We start from the raw sequence: 25,622 nt of genomic DNA on the forward strand, positions 1-25,622 counted from the left end.
TAATTTTGAAGAATTTATTGTCAGAAGTAAAAATCTTTATACCTCTTTTGGAGAAAAATTTTTAAGGTATTTATAGCAAAAGTCAGATTTCCTTTTGCTTTAGCAATTTTGTTAATTTATTAGTAGGTCAATTATTATGATTCTGACAAGTATAAACAGAAGATACAAGCATTCTTATTCTAAAATGTCTATATAATTCTCATGAATTTAAATATAAACAGTAATCATATAACAGTGTTCAGGGATTTAAAAATAAATATTTAAATGTATATAAATTTATATTAAACTCATATTTGATCCTATTAAAAAGTATAGGAAATTGTATTTTAAAGAAAGGATATAGGCTTGTTCACAAAGGTATCCACGTGCTTAATACTTTAGTCTTATTTATCTTCTGCCTAAGTTTTCTTATATATACCATACTTTCTTACCTCCTGTCAGCCTTTCTCTCTTGAATTTTTGTTAATAAAAATTAGCAATTCTCTATTAAAAGAAAGTTTTATGATATTAGTAAATATTTACTTAACATCAGAACCCTAATGTGTTTTTAAGAAGCTAAAGACTAAAAAACAGCCATTATAATGATCCCCTGAAACTCAGAATTTGATTGTTTCTGATGTTTTAGAGAAAGTAATGATAATACCTACCATTTATTGAGTGTTGACTATCTGCTGACCACTGTTGTAAGCACTTAGTACATAATCACTCACCTAACTTTTACAAAAGGAGATGAAACTGAGGCACAGAGCAGTCACCTGCCCAGCTCACAGTGCTAGGAGATGGAGGAGTGTGATTCCAGCCCACAAAGCCCGGATCCGGGGCTTACGCTCTTTCATGACCGTGCTACTTCAGTTTCTGAAGGTATGATAACTGGGGACGTGTAAATAGAAAGCTTCAGAAGCACATTAAATACAGCATTATAAGTTATGTGGAAAAGTAAATAAGCTAAAAATGACTCCAGTAGTTTCAACAACAGTGATACTGTTACATCTGCATTAGACTGGAAGCTCTCATAAAACAGAAACCATTTCTTATTCACATTAGTATTCTCACGGACTTCCCAGGCGGTCCAGGGGTTAAGAATCCATACTTCCATTGCAGGGGCCTGGTCGAGGAACTTAGATCCCGCGTGTCACTCAGCGTAGCCAAAAAATAGATAAATAAAAATAAATGTTTTTAAAAACTAGTATTCCCAGTACAGTGCTTAGCATAAACACTTAATTATTTATCAAGTGAATAAACAAATTATTCACTACCAGGTTTCGAGAACCTTTAAATCACTTAAATAGAACAAGAACAGAACAAGTCACTTCAACAGAACAAGGCTTATGCAAGTAGAAATGAGAGAAAACAAACAGAATGACCTTGAGCATTTATAAGAATTTAAAGTTATAAGCCTTGAGCCAAAAATAAGATCCTTAATGAAACTATAATAAGACAATAAAATAATTTATTGCTGTTTGCAAGTTAGTGGTAAAAATGTGTTTGAAGCATAGGGGAAGTTTCAGGAAAAGTGTCAGTACTTTTTTAGGCAGCTCACCCCCGAGCACTGTTACAGGCTTCTGATATGCTTGATATGAAGCACAGGTTCACCTAAGCTAACAGTGTGGTACAGACTCGGAGGCACTCTGTAAGAGAAAACATGTATCGTATATAGGTATGGTTTTCCACATTGCAGAAATGACGCAGGCTTAGACAAGTGGTTGGCCCGTGATCACACATAGCCAGTGTCCTGCTTCTACAAAAATAAAACAATAGGAAACATATATGGGTGAGATTAAACTGAAGACACAGTTTCATTATAATCAGACATTACCATTTACTTTCAACCGTCCGACTGTTCTTACAGAATATGTATGTATACATGAGTTAGACTCAAGATTATGTCTGAATGTCTCTTGCCATCTGTAATGCTGTATCTGTGTCACCGTGTATTTCCACTGTTCATAGTTGATTCCCCAGTTCTGTTTTCCAATTTGTTTTCATTCACTTGTAATAGCCTTGCCTTTTATTTGTGTGTCTCCACAGCATCCTAAATTGTGATTGTTCAGTAAAGGTTCCCCAAATGGTTAGATAATGCCACCATTACAATTCATTTGCTGAAGAAAAGAACTACATGAATGAAGTTATCCATTTTATCGACAGCTAAATCCCCTGAAGTAGTCTAATGGGTTGCTTTGTTTTTGTGCAAACTCAAAAGCACCAAATCTACAAACTAATGATTTTAACATGTCCATCCTATATTGGACTCATTTACAATGCTCTGATTTTGAATTAAAACTCATTAGTATTTTGATGATCTCAAAAAGCAATACCTTACAGATTTGATCCTTTAGACAATAACTGCTGTTCTACAACCAAACACTACAGAAAAGAATGGTAGCCTCACACCTGCCGACAACGGCAAAGGCTGAGTGAGGAGCCTAGATGCACACCCTCATAAGGCTGGAATCAGGCACCTGGACACCCTGACCTGGGCGATGTCACAGAAGGCCCAGCAGCAAGCAGGACTTTCACCCCCAACAGCCAACCCTTAGTCTTCACCGGGGGTGCCTGGACTTGCGCTCCCTCACTGCTGGGATGGGGTCAGAGGAGGCACTTCCTCCCGTGGCTGAGCAGCAATGAAGCCACCCCACCGTGGTGACAATGAAGACCATGTAGTGAGCCAGAACTCCTACCCCTACCCAAGTGTAATGAACAGTCCCCCTTCCTTTGAGTGTCAGTGGGGGCCAAGTGGGGAGCCCATACGTACACCTGCCCCAGCAGTGTAACAAGATGGTGCTTCTCCTTATCAACCAGAGTAGCATCTGCTAAAACAAAAGGTCTGAATAAGATCCAGAGTCTCACAACGTAATAAAAAATGTCTGTGTTTCAAAAGAAAATCACTCGTCAAAGCAGGAACCAGAAAAACCTCAACTTGAGTGAAAAAAGACGAGATGCTGACACAGATCACAGAGATGTTAGGATTCTCTGAGAAGGATTCTACAGCAGCCATGATAAAGCTTCCACGTAATTACAAACGGGCTTGAAATTAATGAAAAAATCAGAAAGCTTCAGCAGAGAAACAAACTCAGCAAAGAAAAAGAAGAGACTGAGAAGAACCAAACGGAAATTTTAGAACTGAATAAAAAGCTTTGTGGATAAGCTCAACAGTAGAATGGGAGTGACAAAAGAATCAGTAAACTCAAGATAGCACAATAGAAATTATTCAGTCTGATCAAGAGAGAGAAAATAGAATAATAATAAAAAAAAACTGCTCAGTGAAACTAATAAGATCTAACAGTATTATCAAAAAAAAAAAAATACTAACTGAAAACTCCTCAAACTTGGTAAAAGGCATAGAATCTCAGAATCAGATTCCTTATAGGATAAACCCAAAGAAATCTATAACAAGACACGTGGTTAAACTTTGGAAAACTAAAGACAGAACAAATCTAGAAAGCCACCAAAAAAAAAAAAGAAGAAGAAGAAGACAGCATCCCTATAATAGGGAAACAATCAGAATGACTGGATTTACCATCAGAAAGTATGCTGGTCAGAAGGATGTGGCACACTATTTTTAAAGTACCTAAAATAAGAAACTGTCAGTGCAGAATCTCAGAAAAAAAATAATAACCTTCAAGTATAAAGGGGAAATAAAGACAATCTCAGATGCTTAAGAGAACTGGACACCCACAGACCTACCCTAAAACAATGGCTAAACAGAAAACATCAAAGGAAGGAAACTTGGAACCCTAGGAAGGAAGAAAATACATGGTAAGAATATTGATGAATACAAAAGACTTTCCTTCTTTTCAAGAGTTTTATATTATGTTTGATGGTGGAAGCAAACACTATAAAAGTCTGATGTGGTTCTAAATGTATATAGCAGAATTTATAAGACAGTTTATTATAGATGAGGGAGGGTAAAGGGGCAAAAACAGAGGTTACAGGCATTGCAATCCCCTAAGCAATCTTCTGACATCACAGCTGGGAAGCTATGACCCACTGCTGGAGAATCAGTAAGCTAAGTGTGCAATTACAGCCCAATCTGTCTTTTTTAAGATAAAAAGTATTAGCAGAGGGTAACAGGTTCTCATACTGAAGAAGGTAGGGTAAGCGTTTGACCCAGTATTTTCCACTATGATTACTATTCTCTTTCCATTAAAGAGAAGAGAGAATCAAGATTATATAAAGAAAGAAATGAATCGAGATTGTAAAATTTAAAATCCTGTTTCAGTTCATTCAGTTGCTTAGTTGTGTACGACTCTTTGTGACCCCATGAATCGCAGCACGCCAAGCCTCCCTGTCCATCACCAACTCCCAGAGTTCACTCAGACTCATGTCCATCGAGTCAGTGATGCCATCCAGCCGTCTCATCCTCTGTCGTCCCCTTCTCCTCCTGCCCCCAATCCCTCCCAGCATCAGTCTTTTCCAATGAGTCACTCTTCACATAAAGTGGCCAAAGTACTGGAGTTTCAGCTTTAGCATCATTCCTTCCAAAGAAATCCCAGGGCTTATCTCCTTCAGAATGGACTGGTTGGATCTCCTTGCAGTCCAAGGAACTCTCAAGAGTCTTCTCCAACACCACAGTTCAAAAGCATCAATTCTTTGGTGCTCAGACTTCTACACAGTCCAACTCTCACATCCATACATGACCACTGGAAAAACCATAGCCTTTTTAGTGAAGTCCCATACAGTTTTTTAAATTTCTCAAATACCTGTGCGTTCACCATTGCAGATGATTAAATCAGTGCACAACAGCTGAGTTTTAGCTGCAATTACATCACATTCAATGTTTTTAAATGACCATTTCAGAAAACATACTTCCAAAAAACTGAAACTTATTTACATTTCTTATAGGAAATATATGTCAGAAATTGAAATTTCATTAAAAATATGGTTTCTTGCACATCATTCTTCCCTCTGGATAGACAACAGATGTGGATGGATACTGTTCAGGTGAATCATGAGACATTTTTCCAGTGATGAAAGCTGTGTGCATCACAGTTTTCTTATCTATGAAGTGATAAGACAGAGATAGTACACGAGCTGCCTCCCTATAGGGTTACTTCTGAATTAAATGAAATAATGCAAGCCTAAGCTTTAAAAAGAAAAGTTTTATGGAAATGTAAAATAATACATATGCACACATCAAAAAGAATATTTTTGTACTTGGTAAATGCAGAATGGCTCAGCAGTGAAGAATGCACCTACCAATGCAGGAGATGCAGATTCTATCCCTGGGTGGAGAAGATCCCCTCAAAAAGGAAATGGCAACCCACTCCAGTATTCTTGCCTGGGAAAACCTATGGACAGAGGAGCCTGGTGCGCTACAGTCCATGGGGTCGCAAAGATCCAGACACGACTTAGTGACTAAACAATAATAGATGCAGAATAATATCTCATATTTTATTGTTTGTTTATGACCTTTATTCTAAGGTAATATGACTTTTTTTTCCCTCCACCCAAACTTCTCTCTTAAAGAGGAAAGCCAAAAGTAATGAATCTGTTTTCTTCTATGCTTAACTATTTTCAATAGAGGTCTCAAAAGTAGACTAAGGCTTACCAAACAATATGCAGTATGATAGAAGCACAGACACGATTAAGATCCTTTATTAATCTTAAATTCTGTATGAACATGAAACATTATATTTGTACAGAAAATGCTTTCAGAGATGTTCTTTTAGTCTCATTTAAAGAGTTTTGAATATCTCTTCTATTTCTCCTAGGATTCATTCCATCAGAAGTCATCTATAAATTAAAAATAAAGAGCAGTGTGTATGTGATAAACTTTATCAAGCCCTTATAAAAAAGAAAATGTCACAGAGCATGGCAAAAAGTCAACCTGTTGATAAACACCAGGGAGAAACTTGCATCTTCCAGCCAGGCAACTTGCTGGTCTAGTGGGCTCAGCCTGTCCTTTAAAATAGAAAGGGAGAAACTTTTCCTCATCAATTTGAGTTAAAGGCAAAAACTTGACTTGAAGCGTTTGGTTAAAGGGATGGTATTAGGAGGTGGGGCCTTTGGGGATGATTAGGTTTAGATAAGGTCATGAGGGAACCTGAGGTCACATGGAAGCCCCCATGACAGAGTCAGTGTCCTTACAAAAGAGAAAGAGAGGAGAGCTTGCTCTCTTGGGCACATGAGGCTATAACGCAAAGACAACCATGTGCAAACAAGGAAAAAGGGTTCTCACCACACACCGAATCTGCCAACACCCTGATCTTGGACTTCTAGAACTGCTGTGAGAAATAAATTTCAGTTGGTTAAGACACCCGTGCTTAATAGCAAAACTCAACCATAACTCTGTGATGCCTTAGGATACTGCCTTCTATTTCAGAACATATTCACAAAGTTCCCAAATCAAAACTAAATTTATCTTCATCTTAAACTCCTGCTATTCAAAAAGAATGGGACCCCATAGAGTTCTGGAGGGATCAGATGCCACAAAATCAAGCACCACAACCCACAAAAATGATACTGAAATAAGTGGATGATATTTAAATGAAAAAGTCATTATAACTGGTTTGGAGTGTATGTAAAATATACCATCAAATAATTAACTTCTACATAAAAATAAGAATAAACCTTATCCTTACTATAAAGGTAAGTTTTGTGAACTATATGACTCTCTCTCCAAGTCCTTCAACGTGCCCACCGCTTCCCCAAAACGACCATGAATCGCCTCTAACTTCACCCCTCAACACACACACAAACACACAATTATTTTAGATTTTCAAAAAGAAGACCAGAGGCAGGCATTGGTACAACAGATGTACAAAGCAGGATCTTTGCATCTATGGTTTACTGCAGACTTGGTCACGACCTTGCACTGTGCTGGGCATATGACAAGTGAAAAGAATGAACCTTCTCACGGGTGAGGGGGCTACCCTACCACCAGTTTATGGGCTGCAGAAGCTCACGTTCTGCCAAGTTCTTGTAATTCAGAAAAGGGAGGGGGGTTTCATTTTGCCATGGTTTTCAGGTTTTGAACCAAAATCTTACTGGCATTTCTACCAAATCACAACCCATGACCTGTAGTGTAGTTTTTTGGTGGAAGCTGTAATGCGTGTGCATGCTCACCCAGTCCTGTCCAACTCCTTGTGATCCCATGGACTGTAGCCCGTCAAGCTCCTCTGTCTGTGGAATTTTCCAGGCAAGAACACTGAAGTGGGCTGCCATGCTCTCCTCCAGGGGATCTTCCCAAACCAGGGATCGAATCCGTGTCTCCTGTGTCACCTGCTCTAACCAGCAATACAATTGCAGCCAAACAAAAAATCAAAAGGAGAGAAATAGTGTTTAGATTTCCTGTTGCAAGAATATTCAGCTTCTGAAAAATGGGGTGTCAACTCTGAGCCTTCCTTCCCAGAGTTAGCATTTTCTCCCCCAGATCTGATTGTTCAGGGGGTCTAAAGGATTATTAACCTGCTCTCCTAGGTTTAGGGGATACATGATAGGCATGGAATAAGTGACAGGCTAACTTCTGGATGCCAAAATTTCTTGGCATGTAAACGAGAATGTACAGAAAACACAGACTCCACATACTCAAAGAATCTGCAGAAGCAAGTCCTGCCAAGAGCCCAGAGAACTCGGAGAACCTATAAAGACTGTGCTGGAAGCCCAAGCCAGCACTGCAGAGGTTATGGCTTCTTGCTCTGCGTTGAGTCCTCTGCCTTGTCTAATGCACCTAAGGGAAGAAAACAGTGGCTGGGTCATTTCTTAACAACATTAAAAAAACAAATAAGCTACAGGGTATCAATTCTGAGGATCTAATTAGTTTACCTGCAGTAAAATGCCCAGGAGGTGCCATTGGTAGCAGTCCAAAGGTTCCCTGGACTTTCACACCCAGAGCGATCTCAAACTTAACACCTAGCCTGGAGCACAGGTGTATAAAGATGATTCAAGTGCTAACACAAATGCTGTTTTACACAGGGTCGTTGCTCAGCGGACAACAGTGTGATAATGCAAACATGGCATCTGCCACAGGAAGAAAGTGCAGTGCTTTGAGGACAAGAAAAGGCAGTTCAATTCACGGCCTTGTGTTTCAGGGGTATCAGGACCTTGTGGAGGACCGATTTTCCTACATACAGGAGCAAACTGAATACTGTCCCTTGTGGCTTTATTCTCCTTTCTAGTATTTTTTCATCCCTGTAGTAAATGCCTTCTCTATGAAGAACCGCTGGCTGATGGGGGTCAAAGGCCATCAGTAAGCTAGTGGCATTTCTTACACATATTCTGAGCGGGTTCGAGGGGCCCACTGCTGCTGCTACTGCTAAGTCGCTTCAGTCGTGTCCGACTCTGTGCGACCCCATGGACTGCGGCCCACCAGGCTCCTCCGTCCATGGGATTTTCCAGGCAAGAGTGCTGGAGTGGGGTGCCATTGCCTTCTCTGAGGGGCCCACAGCGACCTCCAAAGGCAGGCTATCCAGGGAGATAGCCAGGCCGTGAGCAAGGAAGGTTGTCCATTAACCCATTAACGTTGCTCAGTGCCCATAAGGTTGTACCTTTATTAGATTAGATAACAGTATATATTATAGGCTAGGCTGTTAAGCAAATAAATACGGGTAAGGAAACGACAACCCACAAAATTACATACCTAGTTTTAACCACCACTCACCACTCTGAGTGAGTCGATTTTCATCCGCTTATGCAGGGGCAAACCAGTTACTCTGGCGCTGTCGGTTGGGGGTAATGACCCCCTTTACTCTTGCAAAGCAAGTAAGAGACAAACAGCAAGGAACAGCCACCCTCGGGGCCCAGAAACACTTCGGGAAGAGCCACTTGTTGGGGGTGGCGGTTTCCAAACCGATTTGTCGGTCCCACACCTCGAGTTCTGGAAACGGTACTCCGGCCTCGGGCTCCAGGTGGGGAGGCAGGACGTCTCGGGGAGAGAGACGCGAGGTGCCCCCGCCGCCCAGCCGAGGGGGCCGAGCCGCGGACAAGGGGAGTCGGGTCCCACGGGAGGACGAGGACGCCGCCCGGGGGCCCGGGAGACCCCGCGCCGGGACGTCCCCGAGGCGCCCCCGCCGCGGGCTTCCGCGCACGTGGCCGCGGGGCGGGCCGCGCTCCCCCTCCTCGCGGGCTCCCCAAGCGGCTCTGGGCGCGCGGCGGCGGCGGGCGGGGGCGGACCCGCGAGCAGGGCTCCTGGCGGCTTTCCAGGTCGGCGCACTAATACGGGCGATGAGGCTTCGCGGCTCCAGTCTGACTGACGCCGGCTGGGGCCGCCGCCGCCGCCGCTGCTGCAGCCGCTGTCTCGGTCCCCGCCGCCGCCGCCGCCGCCGGGCCCTGCAGGCGCTGGGCGCGCGCAGCCAGGCAGTGAGTGCAGCTGCTCCGAGCGGGCGGCCGGGGGACCCACCAAGGGGCGGGGGGCGGCCAGACCTCCGTGGGTGGGTCGGTGAGGGGGGGCGATGAGTAGCTGCGCGGGGACAGGTAAGAGATGCCCTCCCCGGCGCGCGCCGGGCGTGTGAGTGTCTGGACGCGTGTGCAGCGAAGTTTTTCTTCCACAGGGAAGGGTCTGGCGTGTGGCCGGGGCTCTTTGTGCTCCCCGTCCCTGTGTCTCCTTGGTGGGGCCTGTCTGAGGTGGGGCGGGAGGGGACGGCTCCGGGGAGACGGCCGCGCGGGCCGCCGGCACCTGGGACCTGTCAGCGAAGGCTCGGCCCGCCGGCGTGCGGGGCTGTGGCCCGGGGAGCGGGCAGAGGTGCGCGCTAGCCGTCCGTCCCCTCCACCCCTTCCCGCCCCCGGCCCGGGGACAGGCTCCGTGGAGACCCAGACTCGCAGCTGAGTAACCGTTTGCCGTGGCCGGAGGGCTTGGGGAGGACACTGGAGAAATCGGGGTGCATGCAGGGCAGCGAATGTGACTCAGCTGGCCTCCTCGGCCTCCTGTCTCATACCGTTTTTACTCTGCTTACCTTTGAGGCGCGCGAAATGAGCAAGGGGAAAAAAAAAAGTTAGGAATGTTGTTCAAGTGTCTCTAGGCTAACGCTTGGATTGTGTTGGGAGCCGGGGTGTTTGTCTTTTTCCTTCGCCTGCCATTCGGTGCCAAGTCTCCGCAGAGGGGAGGGGGGCGAGGTGGGGAACAGATACAGGAGACGAAGTGACGCCAGCATTGTGATGGGAAGCAGGGGAGTGCGTTTTTATGGATGGCTAATCGCTGACAAGTCTTCCCGTTACTATTCCTTCCTCCTCCCACCCTTGACAGTGGAAATTGGAAATGATGGTTTAGAAATACTCCGTTGACTTGTTTCTGGGCGGGAACTGGGTACTCGTGAGAAATAAGCTACAAATGAGGTAAAATCGAGTTTGGGAATGAAATTGCACGTAAATTCTTTACCCAGTAATTCACAGTCGGATACACACCCACAGGTCACTGTGGATGGCTTTGAACGGATCCAGTTTACAAGTACCATTTTCAGTGGCTTGCCAGATTTCTCGGATGATCTTTTGGAAGCGTTGCTGAACAGGAATATAGAGGATAGCTGTAAATTCATAAGGCACTTAATAATGCTAGCTCCTTGGCCATAACTGAGCCAGACATTTGAGGCATCCTTCTGGGTGGGTGATAAATTAATCCTACAGCGTATCTTCTGCCTTGGGATTCCTGTCGCTGTGAGGGAATGCCATTGAATGTTTACATTGTAGAAATAGTGATCTATATTTAAAAAGGAAGTAAAAGTAAAACCCAAACACATTCTTCTAACTCCAGATGACAGTTCAATTAGTAAGTGCCCCTATGTTTGTAGGAAACCATGAGCAAGATTTTGGACCGCTTTCAAGTTTGTGGTTATCCAAGAAGGACGCTGCAGATAAGAAAATGATGTAATCATTTATAAATAAGGAGTGTTTAAAATATATTATGATAGAAGTTGCAAATAACATATCAGAAAAGTAACTTTTAGTGACAATGATCGCCTTCATTGATGGCAAGACAACTGTCTTTAGCGGACAGCCTTCAGCCTGTTAATCTATTCTGACACAACCAACTCCCATTTTTATGCTTGACTGGCCATCTTTGTCAGAGCTGTTTTTTGCTTGGGCTCTGTGGTTTCAAGCTATGTTTAAGAAAATGCCAACATACTCTTGATCTGAGCAAACTCATTTTTATCAGTACAGCGTTTGCTAAAAATCAAAGATACAAACAAATTTTAGGCTAAACCTCTAAATACTTTGTAATTCTCACATCTTTGTTATTTGTTAAAGTCAGCATGAGCTATTTGACTTTGCTTCTTTTAAAATTTTCTTCTTTTTTGATATATTTCCATTTAATGAGTAATCAGAAAATATTCACAAATGTCAACTACTACTCTCTGATTGCCCAAGACCATGCATGGGATGAGACAGAAAGGTTTTTGTTGTTAATGAAACATTGCTAAGGATTCTAGAAGTAATAAACAACTGGTAAATTTGTTTATCCTTTCTAATCATGTGGTCAGTTGGAGGAAAAAACTCTGTCCAGAAATTATTTCATAAAGATTAAAAGTCAATTTCAATTTTACAAACAGTTTCATTCTTCTTAAAGAGAGTACAATTTTCCTTTGCTGTATTTGAAGAGTTGGTATTTAATAAGTGGTCACCATAGCACTTAGGCAACTAACTAGTTTATATCTGACATCCCCTCTGCAATAAATGAAACAGCAATTTCATCATGTTTGGCTTAAGTATGTTGGAAATAATACTTATACACAAAATGTACTCTGATATAAGGAAAGCTAAAAGTTATGAAAATGAAGAAGTGTTTTTTCTTAAATTTGGAAAACATACTACCTTGAATTTTAAAGCTCTAACGAGGCATAGTGCAGATTTTCTGCTCATCACATCTAACATTTAGTGAGAAATTCAGAAGCGGGAAATAGTCTGGAATGAAACTATAAATGTAACAGTACATCGAAAGCATGAGTCTCTTCAAATAGTTGTAATTCTAGGCTGTTGGATTTATATTTCCTTGGTTACTGTTGCCAGTGAGTTGAAAAGTTATTCTAAAAGGGGGAAAAAAGCAAACAGTAAATTTGTGAGTGAATTTAATGGTATGAGCACGTTAGAACATTGACCTAGTGAACTGTCCATGACAAGAGTAGGGGTATAACAACAAGAAAAAAATAAATATCTTTTGGATATAAACTAACCTTTAAAAATAGTCCTATAAAATTATGTCTCTCAAGAAACGTGGGCTAACTAGAGTTAAGATTTCAAGATGTTTGTTAGTGTTAGAAACCATCAGACCCATAGAAGCTGAGTGTTCTTGCCAGTGGCCCACAGCCTGACACTTGCCACCCCAAACCACCTGAACAGCACCCACTGCTCTCTGTGTCGGCATTGAGCTGACCCCAGACCAATTTCCAGGCTTATCTTCTCACTTCTTCCATATTTTATGCTGCAGTTAAAATAAAGAATTGTGATTTCCCCTGCTCATTGCCCTGGCTTTCCGCTCCTCTGCACGTGTCCTCACGCCAAGGCCTAGATCGCCTCCCTCTGCCTCCTCACCTCTCGCCAGATCTACAGACCTGCCAGCACCTTCCTCATCTTTTACAGTCCTGTCCAGGTGCGTCTTCCTTTGACACCTAATGGCCCTTGGCATTTTGCACCCTTGTATCTTGCCTCTTGGTGAATTCCTCATTTGCTAATTTCATTCTTCTCCTCAGACAGTCCTGTCAAAACTTTACGAAGGAAGGGACCTTGTTTTATCTATCTTTTCCATTTGTTTCATGCCAACTACAGTGCCCTGTCTAGTGCTTTGTCAATAAATATTAATTCAATGGCACGTCTTTCACTGAACCCATGGTCTGAAATAAAATCTGTAAAGGAGTTTCCTCTAAATGATAGGTGTTAACGGTCCATCTTTACGAAGCCAGTGTTGAGCTGGGGCTGAGGACTGAGGACCTGTGGAGAGACTGTGGAAAGTGACCCCACCCCCTACCCCTGGCCAGTGGAGCCTCTTTCTCCTGAAAATTGTGGTTGAGTGTTAGAGTCAGGAAAGCTTCTATGATACTCTTATTGCATTAGCAATTTTCCATATCAGATTCACTACACACACAATGGAAACCATTTAGCAAAGAAAAACCCAGATTTTTAATGTGATACGGCTACCACAATGAAACCCTAATTCGATTCCACAGAAAATTGCTAACACAATATGCCGACCCCCTTCCCCCACCAGCAGTAGCCACAGAAAAACTGTTTTTAGTGTATATGTTTCAAACTCTGCTCACAAAAGAAGCTGACTGCTGCTGAGATGAGCTTCTGTTTTGATCAGGTTGGATGTAGAAGGGGTCTCATCAGGCTTGTCAGAAGACCTGAATCCCCTTTCTGTCTATTACTCATTACGTTACCAAAAGATACTAAACCCCGTCTTAACATGCATCACGTTCTGTTTAGTGGTTCGAATTAATAGAGTTAACATAATGTAAAAAATACAATTTGTATATAAATATCATGCCTGTATAATATAGTTGATTATACAGTTTTAATTGGGAAGTCTAATGAACTCAAAACCAGTTTTCTAAACTCAAGAGACCTGAAATAAAGTTTAAATGCAAAATTTAAAGTGAAAAATGCATGAATATTAAGATACAGATGATAAATGTGGATGTGCAGAGCTGTATCATGTCAGAAGTCCTAACCACCAAAGAGCTGTCGGTTCTCGTGCTTCATTCCCTAAACCATTTTTAATTCAAAGACAAAACTTTAATCCATGAAATCAGTGTAAAGGAGTTCTCCAAAGTCCTGATTTTTCCAAAAAGACAGCTTTTATTTTCTTTTTTGGTGGGGGTAAATACTATCAAAATCGTTCTCTCTCTCCCTTCTGATTATCTGATATCACTGGTGGGGATTATTTTTATATATAAATTTCTCTTAGGGAAATTTAATATTTCATATCCGATGACTTCCTTTTTCCCCCTTTGTCACGTTGCCTTTGAGGAACTGTACATAGGAAACATGTATTCTTCAATCACACAGTGGGTTTAGGGCTGCAGTTGTACAAAGCTGTCTCTGTTTACAAACACTGGGATTATCGGGGATGGCCATCTACTTTCCTTCGCACTAGACAGATAAGAGTTCACATGTGCTCTAGGGGCCACCCAGATGTGTTGATGGCCTTGGGGATTCGTCCTGAAGCAAATGAGAAGGTTTGGAAGTGGTGGAGGTGTCAACACTCTGAAGGAGCAACGGCTTCACCTGATCGATTCTGAGAGCACCTCCCCAGCCGGGTGGGCAGTGGGGCTCCTGCCTTCATAAACCCTTCTTAACCCATGAGATATCTTCTTCCGTGTAGCCTAATATTTTTCATTTTTTAATCTGTTAAACTGCTTGGAAGCTGATCGATTGTAGATTTGCTCTAGTTAATGTGTGTGTGTGTGTGTTTGTTTTTAGAAACTACAGTCCATTGTGAAATAGGTATTTGAGGCAGTTTATCAAAAGCCTGGAAGGACTTTGTCCTAAGCACTTATGGGCTTTGGAAGGTTTAGAGCAGATTTGCAGATTTTTTTTCTTAAGGAGAGGGTGATGGATAGTAGAGTTCATCTAAAGTGGTACAAGTTGCTTTCTGAGTTGTTTAGTTGCTAAGTCATGTCCAACTCTTTATGACCCCATGGACTATAGCCCGCCAGGCTCTTCTGTCCATAGGTTTTCCCAGGCAAGAATACTGGAGTGGGTTGCCATTTCCTTCTTCAGGGGATCTTCCTGACCCAGGGATCGAACCCATGTCTCCTGTATTGGCTGGCTGGCTGGCAGATTCTTCACTGCTGAGCCACCAGGGAAGCCCTGCTTTCTGAATACTTGTATCTAATTTAATTGACTTGGTAGTACCACATTTCAGAAAACAACTCGGATAAAGATGACATATTCCATCAGAATTCTCCATCTCTTGGTAGAATATTTAATATCTCCTGTTAATCACACTTCATTATAAATCCATTCATTCATCTTACCTTTTTATTTACTAAGACTCACACTTGACAGAATTGGAGTTCTGTAGGAAGAGTAGGTCATTTAAAAGCTGGTGCATTAGGACAGGTGCAAGGATTGGAGGCACCTGAGCTTGAGAGCAGAGAAGGCAATGGCACCCCACTCCAGTACTCTTGCCTGGAAAATCCCATGGATGGAGGAGCCTGGTAGGCTGCAGTCCATGGGGTCGCTAAGAGTCGGACACGACTGAGCGACTTCACTTCCACTTTTCACTTTCATGCATTGGAGAAGGAAATGGCAACCCACTCCAGTATTCTTGCCTGGAGAATCCCAGGGATGGTGGAGCCTGTTGGGCTGCCGTCTATGGGGTCGCACAGAGTCAGACACGACTGAAGCGACTTAGCAGCAGCAGCAGCAGAGCTTGAGAGGGTGCAGCAGAAAGCAGGTCGGCAGATGCCAAAGGTGGACATCACCTATTTGGGTTAGTTTTAGCAATATTAGAGGCCACCTATACCAGGAGTACAGGTGAATATTCATTGGAAGGACTGATGCTGAAGCTGAAACTCCAATCGTTTGGCCACCTGATGCGAAAAACTGGCTCATTGGAAAAGACCCTGATGCTGGGCAAGATTGAAGACAGGAGGAGAAGGGGACAACAGAGGATGAGATGGTTGGATGGCATCACCGACTTGATGGACATGAGTTTTACCAAGCTGTGGAGTTGGTGATGGACAGGGAAGCCTGGCATGCTGTAGTCCATGGGGTCGCAAAGAGTTGGACACAACTGAGCGACTGAACTGAATCGTACCAGGAGTGGAGAGCCTCTTGGTGGGTTGGCCAGCGAATTTATCATCTCTCAGGACATCGTTTCTCTGGGGAAAGGAATTCCAATTTTCCGATGACCACACAGAAATGAATATGACTTGTTTGTAAAGTGGGACCGCCAGGGGTTAAAGACATGAGTGATTATTATTAATGATATGAGTGATTATTAGAAGCCAGTGAGTGTGAAAAATGAGAAAATGTGTTACGTTAAAAAGATATGCTGCCCCAAATGCTTTTCTTTCCCTTGTTGACACCTTTATATCATTCTTGCCCTATCTCCTAGTGAAGTGAAGTGCAAGTCGCTTAGTCGTGTCCAACTCTTTGTGACCCCGTGGACTACATAGTCCATGGAATTCTCCAGGCCAGAATACTGGAGTGGGTACCTTTTCCCTTCTCCAGGGGATCTTCCTGACCCAGGAATCAGACTGGGGTCTTCTGCATTGCAAGCGGATTCTTTCCCAGCTGAATTACCAGGGAAGAATCCATTTCTATTTCCTAGGAGTAGTTGGATTTCATTTTTAGGAGCAAAAGTTGAATGTGATGTTTGTCAAAGACAAACCCTTGTGTACATATATGCTTTCCTTAGGATTTATTATTTATTTTGTGTTTCCCAAGGCAGTTGTTAGGTGTTGGATGCTTGCAAACAGTGACAGATTGGTGCCTGGGTGTTATTTCAAAGGAGTGTTACCTTCTTTGTGTGATAATTGAACTACATTGACTGCAAACAGTCATTTAAAAAATGTTTTTAAATACTGTATTGATTATGTTTTGGGGTCTTCTTAAAATGTGATTTGTGGCTGTAAAAGTTGCTCTGGAAAGTGGGACTGACACATTTGGTCTTTCACTGAGTGTTATTTTCTCTATGTCTCTTGTACCTATACTGCCTGTGAGGCCCCAAACCAGGCCCTCGGGACCATATAAAAAGGTGACCACATACAGTAACATAACAAAGTAAAACTCTGGTCTCCAGGACTTCTTAGCCTAATGAAGAGAGAGAGAGGTCAGGAAAGCAAATATCAAAATGTTTACCCAAGACCTTTTATACCAAAAATTGTCATCTGATTTTTGTATTCTGATTTCTCGCCTCTTTTTCTGGCTAAAATTCCATTGTAACTGTGTGTGAATTTTGAGTCATTCTTGACAAGGATAATTAGGACCACAGTATGGTCCTTACAGTCCAAAGCCCCATATAAATAAAGAAGGCTGAGTGCCAAAGAATTGATGCTTTTGAACTGTGTAGTGTTGGAGAAGACTCTTGAGAGTCCCTTGGACTGCAAGGAGATCCAACCAGTCCATCCTAAAGGAAATCAGTCCTGAATATTCATTGGAAGGACTGATGATGAAGCTGAAACTCCCATATTTTGGCCACCTGATGTGAAGAACTGACTTATTGGAAAAGACCCTGCTGCTGGGAAAGATTGAAGGCAGAAGGAGAAGGGGACGACAGAGGACGAGATGGTTGGATGGCATCACCGACTCCATGGACATAAGTTTCAGCAAGCTCCGGGAGACGGTGAAGAACAGGGAAACCTGGCATGCTGCAGTCCATGGGGTCACAAAGGGTCGGACATGACTGAGCAACTGAACAGCAACAGAGGACCGTAAGCAGAGATGAAACAGAAGGCATCATGGGAGTAGTGATGCTGTCAGCAAGTCCCTGTGAAAATCTAAGGATGCTGAGGGCATCCCTGGGCCTGGAATTGCACCCCTGTGTCTTTCAGGAAAAGGACACTTTACCACTCTGATTTCCCCCGTTATCCTCTGCTGTCTCAAGAGGGAGTTTGCATGGCCCCTCCTATAGGAAACCTTCCTCAGCCCTTTTAGTAACAGTTATAATAATGCGCCTGTCACCTGTCTGATGACAATGTGTTTAGATTTCTGTCTCCCTCTGAATACTGTAATGTCTAGAGGAAAGGTACCACGTTTTTATTTTGAGATACTCAGCGCCTGGCACCATGTCTGGTTCCTCATCACTATTTGATGAATTCAGTTCTTCCTTTGACCTTGTCCTTTTCTTTTCCCCTAAGATAGATTGGTGCTTTGTAGAGTAAAGGAAGAAAGCGTTTGGATTTTAATCTCCAGGCACAAGAGAACGATTCCATTTTAACCTTTGGTCAAAAGAGAAGTACTTAAGTGTTTGAACAGGTGAATCGCATACTCAAAGGGGTTTGAAGGAAGGTGAAGACCAGTTGTAGAGGCATGGTGCATGTGAATTAGCCCACATTAGGACCCGGTGAAGCTGGTGAGTTGGTTGATACACCATGATTGCCTTGGGCCATTAAAAATCTGCCTTTCCCCAAACTTCAATGCATAACACACCTCATTAGTGATTCTCCTCTATTGGTTTTTAATCTCATCCTTCAGGCAGCCTGTGGCCAGGAAACTCAACCTCCCACAATACGCACACATCAATAAAACGTTTTAAATTTCCCACGCATCATTATTAAAAACACTTGAAATGATCTTCACAGACACTGAACACTTTGTGAGTATTCAAGTACAGGTTGATGTTCTCTGTAATGTCACCTTAAGTAGACAGATGATTAACCAGAACAGGAAGGAGGGAGTGCATTCTATAACTCTGCCTTTTGGAAGAATTTATTGTATCACATCAACAAAGCAGTTGGAGAAGGCAATGGCAACCCACTGCAATACTCTTGCCTGGAAAATCCCATGGACGGAGGAGCCTGGTAGGCTACAGTCCATGGGGTCACAGAGTCAGACACTGAGCGACTTCACTTTCACTTTCAGCAGTTAGACTAATAGTATACGGCCTAATAATAAAATAGTTACTATTAGTGATAAAACTAGAATTTACCTTCACTCATGCAACATTTATTGTAGTACAGACCTGGTGTGAAGCTGTCCAGACCACAGCCTGTGCCCTTTAGAAGGAGCTTGGCATCTCTGGGGAAAACAAGCAACATATAAGGTGTCAGGAGTGAAGGTCAGTGTCAGGTGATGGGGAAGCCCAGGGGCGCTGTGGAGGCTGATCCATGTTAGTGCCCAGGCCTCAGGGATGGTTTCCAGGAAATCTTCCAGCTCGGTTTTTAGTGAGCAGAAGGCAGCTGCATACAGGCCTCCTGGGGAGAGGGAAGGGAGTCAAGGGCAAAGGGCACGAGGATTGTTGAGGCTGGAACATATAGTTGGGGAGGCCAGATTGTGACGAGCCTGATTTGAAACAGTGCCAAAAGCATCAAATCATACCCCACTCCACAGTAATATTTACTGTTATGTTTTTATATAAAATAAGTAAATACTTACTGAGAGGAGAAATTTGGATAAAACTCTTTTTAAGAGCCAACTCACTGAAAAAGACTGATGTTGGGAAAGATTGAGGGCAGGAGGAGAAGAGGTCAACAGAGGATGAGGTGATTGGATGGCATCACCGACTCAATGGACATGAGTTTCAGCAGACTTCAGGAGGAGATAGTGAAGGACAGGGAAGCCTGTCCTTCAGCCGTGCTGCAGTCCACGGGGTTGCAGAGTCGGGCACGACTGAGCGACTGAACAAGAAATTTTAAAGCACAAACAAAGCAGTTTTAATCCCCACTGCTGTAAACAGTTCCTGGCCATTTGGCTGCAGACTCACAGCAGGGTGTCACTCAGGACTGGGAAGGACATCCCATGAGAGCCCCACGGGGAGGAGGCTGTCACGGGGGTGGGTTGCTGGGGGCGGGGAGGCACAGTCCATGACAGCTGCCTGGAGTGATTCGGACTCACTGAGGATGTCTAGGACGGGACATACTCAGTAGGGCGTGGCAGGGCCCAGCTCAGGATCTGGTGACCTGTGGATTCAGGAAGACGAAGGGATAGAATTTCTGTAGGACTGTTCAGGGTCAAGGGTGGCTCCTGGTTCCTAGTATAGACTAGTGGTTAGAGAGTGGTGCTCCCAGCAGGGAGAAGAACAGGGCTTTAAGAGACCTGCTGCTGCTGCTGCTGCTGCTAAGTCGCTTCAGTCGTGTCTGACTCTGTGCGACCCCATAGACGGCAGCCCACCAGGCTCCCCCGTCCCTGGGATTCTCCAGGCAAGAACACTGGAGTGGGTTGCCATTTTCTTCTCCAGTGCATAAAAGTGAAACTGAAGTCGCTCAGTTGTGTCCGACTCTTAGCCTCCCCATGGACTGCAGCCCACCAGGCTCCTCCGTCCATGGGATTTTCCGGGCAAGTGTACTGGAGTGGGCTGCCATTGCCTTCTCCGTTAAGTGACATAAGAGGGTCTAATTCTCTCTCTCTCTTTTTTTAAACATTAACTTTATTTTTAGAGCAGTTTTAGATTTAGTCGCTAACTCATGTCCGACTCTTGTGATGCCATGGACTGTAGCCCGCCAAGCTCCTCTGTCCATGGGATTTCCCAGGCAAGAATACTGGAGTGAGTTGCCATTTCCTTCTCCAGGGGATCTTCCCAACCCAGCAATCAAACCAGGGTCACCTGCACTGCAGGCAGATTCTTTACCAACTGAGCTATCAAGGAAGCCCAGGAGCAGTTTTAGGTTCACAGCAAAACTGAGTGAAAATTGCAGAGATTTACCATATATATCTGCTTGCACAGCCTCCACGCTGCTGATATCCTGCACTGGAGTGGGTACATTATCACCGCAAGACCACAGTTTACATCCGGGTTCACGCTTAGTGTTGTGCATTTTATGTGTTTAGACAAAAGTGTAATGACCTGCCTCCACCACTGTCCTACCCTACTGAACAGTCTCACTGCCCTGAAAATCGTCTGTGTTCTGCTTGTCACTTCCTCTCTCCAGCACCTGGAATAGATCCCATTTCTGCATTTGGATGTACTGCTCTGGGGGATTCTGGAATTAGCAGTGTGTGTGTGTGTGAAAGTGGTTCAGTCGTGTCCAACTCTTTGCGACCCCGAGGACTGTAGCCTGCCAGGCTCCTCTGTCCGTGGGATTCTCCAGGCAAGAATACCGAATACCGGAGCTGGTTGCCATTTCCTTCTCCAGAGGATCTTCCCAACCCAGAGATCAAACCTAGGTCTCTTGCATTGCAGGCAGATTCTTTACCTTCTGAGACACCAGAGAGTTAGTGGTAGTCATGTATTAATTTTTTTAAAACTCGTTTTTGAGTCAGCAGGCCCTTTCATCATGGAAGCCTCAGGAAGTAAAGGCGAGTGAAGCAGGCCTGCTCTGGTGGAAGGTGGTGTCCACCCGGGGCGGGGCGGGGGACAGAGAATCGTGCATGCCCCCCTCCCTCCCCTGGTGTCTAGCTCCTACCACTCCCCCTCCCCCCTTGTTGCTGTGTCCGAGGCTCCTTCCAGTCTCCAGAATCCTGAGGAACCCCCCTTGGAAACTGCACGTAAGCAGCTCTGCAGCTCAGAGGGAGGGGCTGGTCGTTCCCAGACACACTGACCTCAAACTCTTGGGCTTTTAGAGATCTGATGTCTGTTTCTTGATACATTTTTTTGCTTTGTTTTTTGTTGTTTTAGTTTTCGATTGTTTGCTTGTTTGCTTTGGTCCCCTTCCTCGGGGTCATGCTGCCAGCTTTGATGTCACTTTGCTGTCCTACCTGCTGGTAGCACCTCCTCTTATCCATTTGCAGTTCTGATTCGCTGTAAGCTTGCGACTCCTAGAAACATGCTCATTTAAACCGGGTCGAGAATAGTAGCGAATAGGTCCTGCATGATCTTTTTTTGTGCAGGCTTGATAACACATGTGTTTTGGCAGGCAGGCCTCTTTTTCGCTTGTTGCTGCTTCTCAGTTATGTTTTGTACAAAAGCAATTACTGGATAGTCAGATTTTGTGCAGATTTCACTCCGTCTCTGTCAGCGTCCGTCTGTCTTCTAACCTTCCCTCTCCGTCTGATCCTGGAATTATATAAAAAGTATATATTATGGGCTCAAGAATTTCTAGACACCAACTTTGCTGGGTGAATAGTAGCAGTTGAAGCTGATTAGGAAGGAAATGATGTCATAATTTTGGGGGGAGGGGGGCTGTGTTGGGTCTTAGTCGCTGCATATGAGATCTTTAGTTGCAGCATGTGGGATCTAGTTCCCTGATCAGGGGATCAAACCTGGGCCCTCTTCATTGGGAGCACAAAGTCTTAACCACTGGATTACCAAGGAAGTCCAAATGCCATACCTTTAATTTCTAATGAAATCCTGATATGAGATAGTAGAGATAGTGTTTTTTTTAATGTGAACATTTATCTTCCTTTCTACTTTTTTCCATTTCTTTGTCTCAGATCCATTTCTTAGATTGTTTTTCTTTCCTTTCCCCCCATCTTTTGGACACCTTTTATTTCTATAATGAGGTATGCAGAAAAAATTAGCATAAGTATAACTGTTAATGTAATAATAAAAAGAGTGTCCTTCTATAGTTTGCAGTTTTCAAATTGCTTTTGTTCACACATCCTGTTAGTATGAAAGGTAAGGCCTACTGTTTCAGTTTTACAGAGGAGAAAAATGAGATCAAAGTGGTTAATTATTTAAAGGTCTCAGTTAGCTAGCAGTGGAGCTAGCATTCAGATTCAAGCGTTCTCCCACTAATTCCTGTGTTTTCAATTGCTTACATCATGTAGCCTCTTGTTCGTGGAACCACTGGTTAAATTGTGGGCCCTTCCAAACTTGAATAATAAGGTATCACACTTGTGGGATGGTGTACTTTATTTCCAACTATATGTGGACAGTGTAAAGGATATAGGTTGGAATGCTAGAAACTTATGCCATCATCTTCCCAAAGTAGTGTTGACATTCTCTTATAAATGTTGAGAATTGCTTGCTCTTAAAAGTGTTTGATCTTGCTCTTAATGTTCAGAATACTACCTAAAAAATGGATAGCATTCTAACTCTACCTTAAAAGTGACCTAGCCATTAGGTATGTTCTTTAGATTCCTTCTCTTAACCTTTAAAACAAAAAGGTAGTAAGTAACTTAGCCAGAAAAATCAAGTTTGTTCAGGAATAGCAGAAGAATTGCAATTAAGGACAAACAAACTATAGAAAATTGTAGGCAAGTCTGGAGACCAAAAGAGAGGAGCATTCTTTTATTGAGGAAATGAGGAAGTTGGGAGGGGCTGTTTTGAATGAAAGTTCATTGGAGGAGAGCAAGAGTTTGGGGTTGTGGCAACTTCTCATTGGCTGAGTTACAGCAGTTTCTCATTGGTTGGTTTGTTGCTGGCCAAAGAGAAAATCTTCCTTCTTCCTGCTGGGATATATAAACTAAGCTGCTTGCTGGTATGTATAAAGTAAGCTGCTCAGACTTCCTGACTCCATTGTGAATGAGGTTTTCTTTTACTCATTGTCACGCCTCTTTGATGCTCTAATGCCTGTTCCACTTCCCTTTTATTTTATTTGGCATCAATAAAACACCAAATAGGTCATGGAATAATAATTCCATCTCCAAAGGAAATGACAATGAGCATCAATAAAAATGTATCTTGTCCCTTTAAAAAGTATATAATTCTAAATCTCCAACAATTCTAATTCCAAAATAATTCTGAGACTGAAATTTAGGAAATGATGTCTAACCAACATTGACATTCTAGCTGAAAAACCAGACTTGGAATACCAAGAGAGCTGTGTCTCAGGGATTTAAGTGAACATAGATCAAGACTTCTCAAAGGCTTATTAAGCTTAGGTTCAAATGACATCAGCTTACCTTAGTACTTTCCATCATGACTACAAGGCTGCCTGGTATAACCAACATCTTGGTTTAAGCGAGATACAGCACTTTTTGTTAGGACCTTTGTTTTGTGTGAAATTCAGTATTAATATCAAAAGAAACCAAGCTACTGTTGGAGTTCTGTTTTAAAGTAAGATTGTTTGTATGCTTTATGCATTATTAGGTTTTGACATATTTGTGGGCTTTTATCAGATGAGGCTCAAGCAATCATTATGTCACTTCCTCTGAGCCACACTATACCCGATGATGATTAAAAATACATATATTTAAGTTAACTTCAAATATTCTTATTCTTAGGTGTGGTGTTTGTTGTGGTTTAGTCGCTAAGTCACGTCAGACTCTTTTGCGACCCCAAGGACTATAGTCCACCAGGGTCCTCTGTCCACGGTGTTCTCCAGGCAAGAATGCTGGATTGGGTAGCCATTTCCTTTGCCAGGGGATCTTCCCAACCCAGGGATCAAACCCACGTCACCTGCACTGACAGGTAGATACTTTACCATTGAACCACCAGGGAAGCCCACTTAGGTGTGTAGTATAAGATAAATTTGTTTAACCCAATAGTCTTCCCATGCAGTAGATTCTATTATAGTTCTATTCCAGGAAGGATTATAAAGTCAATTTATGGAAGAATGAATTTCAAATCGTGTGAACCTCCCAATAGATTTGAAGTCATAGAGTTTCTGGAATATTAGTAGGTTTTAATACAACTTTACACATCAGACATGATAGTGCATGAAAAGGAATTCATATTTCTGCTTTCTTTCAAAATGCTTACAGTTGTTGAATCTGTGAATGCTTGTATAATTTATTATGAGTGAAGAAGTTTTATGGTTTTCACTATGAGAATAACTGATTCCAAGAAAATAAAGCTCAGTAATACCAATTAAGGGAGTCCCAGGTGTCGCTAGCTATAAAGAACCCACCTGCCAATGCAGGAGACATAAGAGACATGAGTTCAATCCTTGAGTCAGGAAGATCCCTTGGAAGAGGGCATGGGAACCCACTCCAGCTTTCTTGCTTGGAGAATCTCATGGACAGAGGAGTCTGGTGGACTGCAATCCATAGGGTCTGAGAGTCAGACACGATGGAAGTGACTTAGCACACACACACACAGTATAAATTAGTGGTAAGTAAACTTGCCCTTGGTTGGTTTTGAGAAGGTAGATCTCGTTTTAAAAAATAATCTCTCTAGAGATAGTTCCATATTTTCCTCTTATTCTTAGCATAGAAGGAAATGTTATTTTTAAAACAGTACTTTCCTCTCCCCGGGCCCAACTGCCACTGTCAGAGAAAATTGATATGTTTATATGATTCAGCATTAAGTGGAAGAAAGGATCTGAAAGGCAGGCAGAATGCCAGGACTGCACAAAACTACAGCTGTCCTGCAGTGAGTGTGGCTATTGAAAGGTGAGGAACCTCCACAGTTGGGCCTGGGCTGTATATGAATATTTTCCAGCATTTTATGTTACCAGGAACCCTAGTTTCTTTCAAGGCTTCTACATACCAATGGCACATTATTTTTCATCTCAAAATTAGAGTTTTAAGAAACCGTCTAATTTTGGACTTTATTTGTAAAATCCCTTGAAGGTAGTGATGAAGCAAACTATCATAACATTTTGAGTAAGATTTTTCTTCTGATAAAATATACATAAAATTGACCATTCTGACCATTTCTAAGTATGCAGTTTAGTGGCGTTAAGTGCGTCTACATTGTGCCGTCACCACCACTCTCCATCTCCAGGACTTTGCCATCCTTCCAAACTGGAGTTTATTTAGTACTCTTCCCATTAAACAGAAACTCCCCTTTCCCCTTCCTCGTAGTCCTTGTAACTTCTGCGAGCTTGCCTATTTTATTTACCTCGTGTAAGTGGAATCACAAAATTTACTTTTTGTGCCTGGCTCATTTCATTAGCATAACATCTGTAAGTTTCATTCATGTTGTCGTGTATGTCAGAATTCCCTTCCTTTTAAAGGTCGAATATTCCATCATACACACACACACACACACACACACACACACCACAGTTTGTCCATTCATCTGTTGATGGACACTTAGGTTCTTTCCACCTTTTGAATACTGTTAATAATGCTGCTACAAGCAATAGTTTGAGTACCAATACGTGTCTCAGTACCTGTTTTCAGTTCCTTTGTGTATGTACCTGGATTGCAATTACTGGCTCATATGGTAACTCTACGTTTAATTTTTGAGGAGCTGCCAACTGTTTTCCGTAGCAGCTGAGCCATTTTCCATTCCCATCAACAGTGCACGAAGTTTCTATTTT

At 42.8% G+C, this 25,622-nt stretch overlaps 1 protein-coding gene and 1 long non-coding RNA gene across 5 annotated transcripts in view; one reads left to right on the forward strand and one right to left on the reverse strand.

Annotated features, from left to right (window-relative positions):
• Positions 1 to 4,620: 4,620 nt before the first annotated feature.
• LOC113902302 lies at positions 4,621 to 9,021 on the reverse strand. Of its 3 annotated transcripts, XR_003513749.1 has the most exons (7): positions 8,579 to 9,021; positions 7,765 to 7,856; positions 7,528 to 7,669; positions 6,179 to 7,221; positions 5,828 to 5,901; positions 5,549 to 5,733; positions 4,621 to 4,998 (listed from the first exon to the last, which is right to left on the reverse strand). It is a non-coding gene; the product is annotated as an uncharacterized LOC113902302 (long non-coding RNA). The 3 variants fall into 3 exon arrangements; XR_003513751.1 differs by lacking the exon at positions 4,621 to 4,998 and having other exon boundaries at positions 5,580 to 5,733; positions 5,828 to 5,896; XR_003513750.1 differs by lacking the exon at positions 4,621 to 4,998 and having other exon boundaries at positions 5,580 to 5,733; positions 7,765 to 7,959.
• A 32-nt stretch (positions 9,022 to 9,053) lies between these two features.
• Positions 9,054 to 25,622, forward strand: part of SMAD9 (SMAD family member 9) — a 66,404-nt gene continuing 49,835 nt past the window's right edge. The window contains exon 1 of one of the 2 annotated variants that reach the window (XM_027557394.1): positions 9,054 to 9,297. The gene's annotated coding sequence lies outside the window, so the exon portion shown is untranslated. The remainder of the gene's footprint in view (positions 9,298 to 25,622) is intronic. The other variant, XM_027557396.1, reaches the window with a different exon arrangement.

The sequence above is a fragment of the Bos indicus x Bos taurus genome, chromosome 12 (assembly GCF_003369695.1).
Source record: "Bos indicus x Bos taurus breed Angus x Brahman F1 hybrid chromosome 12, Bos_hybrid_MaternalHap_v2.0, whole genome shotgun sequence".
In the NCBI taxonomy this organism is placed as follows: domain Eukaryota; kingdom Metazoa; phylum Chordata; class Mammalia; order Artiodactyla; family Bovidae; genus Bos; species Bos indicus x Bos taurus.